We start from the raw sequence: 5,183 nt of genomic DNA on the forward strand, positions 1-5,183 counted from the left end.
GTACACACCTAGTACTACATACTACTAGTACACACCTAGTACACACCTAGTACTACATACTACTAAAACACACCTAGTACTACATACTACTAGTACACACCCAGTACTACACACTACTAGTACACACCTAGTACTACACACTACTAGTACACACCTAGTACTACACACTACTAGTATACACACCCAGTACTACATACTACTAGTACACACCTAGTACTACACACTACTAGGACACACTACTAGTACACACCTAGTACTACACACTACTAGTACACACCTAGTACTACACACTACTAGTATACACACCCAGTACTACACACTACTAGTACACACCTAGTACTACACACTACTAGTATACACACCCAGTACTACACACTACTAGTACACACCCAGTACTACACACTACTAGTACACACCTAGTACTACACACTACTAGTATACACACCCAGTACTACATACTACTAGTACACACCTAGTACTACACACTACTAGGACACACTACTAGTACACACCTAGTACTACACACTACTAGTACACACCTAGTACTACACACTACTAGTATACACACCCAGTACTACACACTACTAGTACACACCTAGTACTACACACTACTAGGACACACTACTAGTACACACCTAGTACTACACACTACTAGTACACACCCAGTACTACACACTACTAGTACACACCTAGTACTACACACTACTAGTACACACCCAGTACTACACACTACTACCACCAGTAGTAGATGATGGGGGGGTCTGTTGTCTCTGAGTCCGGACGTTGCTGAGACTCAGTGTGTTGTTAAACAAGCGCTCCCTCTGTCAGCTGACTGAGCTCCAACAACAGAGCCTTGTTACCACGACAACACAATCAGCTGTTGTTCTGCCCCCCCCCCCCCATGATTCATCTCTGTCTGTGTTTACATCACAGCTGTGATGAGTGTAACCACGCCCTCTGCTGGAACATAACACAACTACTACTGATACTTCTACTATCTACTATTACTACTACTACTACTAATAATAATAATAATACTAAATATTAGTAGTAGTATTAGTCTTTAGTGGTAACACAATAAAATGATCATAACCTGATGTATGTTTAGACACAGCGCCACCATGTGGTCACAGCTGTCACAGCTGGATCAGAACCATCAACAGCTGCTGGTTGACTTTGAGACATGATCCAGATGTTGGAACAAGATGGAAAGACTCAGAAGAAGAAGATGATGATGATGATGATGATAATGACATCTTCTTCTTTTCACTTTCAAATAATAAAGCATTAAAAGTGAAGAGGTTAATAAATGAATTAGAAACAAACATGAACTGAACCTTCGTCTATAGAAGCTTTCTTCATTAGTATCAAATAATAAATTCATCATCATCATCATCATCATCATCACCATCATCATCATCTCATTTCTCTGATTCTTCTCTTGTTTTAACTTTATTTCATCTGAAATGATTCAGATTGTAGTTTAAATTTAAATTCATTGTTTTCTTTGTGAATTCTTATTGTTTTAATTTAACTTCTCTTTTTTTATTTCTGTCTCTATTCAGCTGCTGCATCAGAACATCAGAACATACTGGGATCTTAATTAGATGTGAAACATGTAAATAAAAGACATTTTAAAGATGTAAAATACATTTATAATTTAATGGTTGATCAATGAACACATGAATAAATGAGCTATTCATGTGTTCATGTTCCTTTTGCTCTAAGCTGCTGCCCTCTGGTGGCTGATCCTAAAAACTACAACATCAAAGATTCTAGAATGACTTCTATGAAAAAAAACTTACAGAGAATTAAATAATCTTAAAGAACCTCATCCCTCCATCAAACATGGGGGTGCTAATGTCCTGGTTTGGGCCTGTTCTGCTGCATCTGGACCAGGACGGCTTGTCCTCATTGATGGACCAATGAATTCTGAATTCTACCAGTGAACTCTAAAAGAAAATGTCAGGACATCTGTCCATGAGCTGAATGTGAAGAGAAACTGGGTCATGCAGCAAGACAACGAGAACCAAGAACACAAGTGGTTCTACAAAAGAACGATTAAAGAAGAACAAGATGAATGTTTAGGAACGGCCAAGTCAAAGTCCTGACCTTAATCCAATAGAAATGTTGTGGAAGGACCTGAAGCAAGCAGTTGATGTGAGGAAACCCACCAACATCTCAGAACTGAAGTGGTTCTGTTCTGAGGAATGGGCTAAAATTCCTCCAAGCTGCTGTAGACCACTGATCAGCAGTTACCAGAAACATTTAGTGACAAGGAGGTCACAGCAGATACTGGAGAACTCACAAGTCCTTCGTGCTGGAGTTCTCTCCTATGAACAAGAGGGTCGCCTCCATGTGATTACAAATCGCTGGGGGGGAAGCTCTGACTGTTGTCTGTGCATATGCACCAAACAGCAGTTTCGGAGTATCTGACCTTCTTGGAGGTCCTGGGGGGAGTCCTGGAAGGAGCTCCATCTGTGGACTAAATAGTTCTTCTGGGAGACATCAACGTCTCTATGTGGGCAATGATGGAGTAACTTGGAGGGGAGTGATTTGGAGGAACGGCCTCCCTGATCTTAACCCGAGTGGTGTTTTGTTATTAGACTTCTGTACTGGTCATGGATTGTCCATAACAAACACCATGTTGGACCATAAGGTGGCTTGTAAGTGTACTTGGTACCAGGGCACCTTAGGCCAAAGGTCGATGATAGACTTTGTTTTTGTGTCATCAGATCTGAGGCCGTATGTCTCAGACACTCCGGTCTAGAGAGGTGCAGAGCTGTCAACTGATCATCACCTGGTGGTGAGTTGGATCAGGTGATGGGGAAGGCTGCCAGTCAGACCTGGGAAACCCAAACTTGTAGTGAGGATGAACTGGGAACGACTGGTGGAGGCCCCTGTTCATGAGATCTTCACCTCCCACCTCCAGGAGAGCTTCTCATGCATCCCAGCCAAAAAGTTGTCGGTGCCTGACGTGGCAGCAACCTTCGAACTTGCAGATGGACACGTTCTTCAGGCTCTAACCCTTCCCATTGAATGGTGCTCTAAGGTACCCAATCGTTAATGGAAATTAGCTTCACCGGTTTCTGGTTGTTAACATAACAAGCAAGTTTCAGGAGGAGTTCCTATTTAAACCTCAGACGTCCCACCAGTCCCCCAGAACTGAAGAAGCTACTCGGATGAGTTTTTTAACCTTTTTTGGATATACCATGACCTGGATGACTGAGAACCTTCACAGACATACATGGTTTAGGGAGGTAAAACAGGGCTTAGCCCAGACTGTGCTGAGTCTGGGAGGAGAACTGCTGACCCAGAATGGGGATGTTGTCGGGCAGTGGAAAAAACACTCTGAGGATCTCCTGAACCTGACCACCACAAAGTCTCGTTCATATCCTTGGCCGAGGTGTCTGGGGTAATTAAGAAGCTCCCCAGCAGGAAGGTGCCAGGGGCGGATGAGATGCACCCTGAGATGCTGAAGGCTCTGGATATTATTGGGCTGTCTTGGTTGACTCGCCTATTCAATGTTGTATGGAGGTCTGGGACAGTACCTGTGTAGTGGCAGACTGGGGTGGTGGTACCCATTTTTAAAAAAGAGAACCAGAGGGTGTGCTCCAACTATTGGGGTATCACACTACTCAGCCTCCCTAGGAAAGTTTACTCCCGGATACTAGAAAGGAGAGTCTGACTGATAGTCAAACTTTGGATTCAGGAGGAGCAATGTTGATTCTGTCCTGGTTGTGGAACAATGGACCAGCTCTTTCCCCTTTCAGGGCAGGTAAGGGGATCATGGGAGTTTGACAATCTAGTCTACATGTGTTTTGTGGACTTGGAGAAGGTATAGGACTTTGTTACTGAGGGAGTATAGGATACAGGAGCCATTGTTATGAGCCATCCAGTCCTTGTATAACCAAAGTGAGAGCTTTAACTGCTATATATATTATTTATGTTGTTATTTTTTTTGTTAATTTGCATGTATTATTTTTCTGTTTCTTGTTTAATGCATACCGACCGAGGAACTTTTATTTTATGTATTTCTGTGTTGCACAGGGACACTTTAAGTAGTAGCAACCAGGAAGTTTATGTTATACACTGACATGTGCTGTCTTCCCCAAGTCGATGAATGGCAGGAGTTGTTACGCCTTGATTAGACGAAGTTGAAGAAGTTGCCCATTCCTTCGTTTGCTTCTCATTCCCTCATGGTGAATTGCAGCCAGCGAGGTATATGTGTTTAATGTCTGAATATTGTTGCGCATTTTGTTAACGTTTAATTGCTCGTTAAGCTACTTAGCGGATGCGTGTCTGTCTGAACGGTACAGTGTGTGTAATAAGTATTTTCTGTGTGCGATTGTATTGCATGTAGTTCGACGGTGGATTTCATGGATGATAACTGAAGCTGCGATTAAATCCATCAGTAATTGACGAACCTGGTTGCGTGTATTTCCTGAGGGAGTGATAAGAGCCGTGTCCGTATCCTCGGCAAAAAGTCAAGTGCATATCCAGTGGGTGTTGGCCAAGGCTGTCACTTTACACCTTGAGATGCTGTCCATCAATACCATGAGTAGGACCTCAAGGTGCAGTCAGAGGGAGGGGGAGGTCAGGTATGGGAGCCTCACTGGTTCTGTTGGCTCCATCAGACCGTGACCTCCAGCACTGGGACGGTTTGCAACCTAGTGTGAAGTGGTTGGGATGATGGTCAGCACCTCCAAGTCTTAGGCCATGGTGCTCTGATGAAAAACGGTGAATTCGTCCCTCCAAGTCCAAGAGTCCAAGTATTTTGAGGTGCTGTTCATGAGTGATGGTAAAATTGAGCAGGAGATGGACAGATGGTTTGGTGCAGCGGCTGCAGAAATGACAGCGCTGCATCTAACTGTTGTGGTAAAAAGGGAGATGAGATGGAAGTCAAAGCTTTCCATTTACCAGTCTATCTTCGTTCCAGTCCTCATCTATGGTCATGAACTGTGGTTGAAAGAATTACATCACAGTTACAAGCAGCTGAATTGAGGTTCCTCTGAAGGATGGCTGGACTCAGAGATTAAATACTTTAGATTGAAACACTTCCCTGACTAACAGGTCAAAGTTTTACATTTATGAGAGTTCCGGTAAAGGGCCGCCCCCTCACCTGATTTACCTGAGACAAACCAGGAAACAGTTTATTATTGTGTGAGACTAAAGAGAGACAC

This window comes from Chelon labrosus, assembly GCF_963514085.1.
Source record: "Chelon labrosus genome assembly, chromosome: 6".
Lineage (NCBI taxonomy): Eukaryota > Metazoa > Chordata > Actinopteri > Mugiliformes > Mugilidae > Chelon > Chelon labrosus.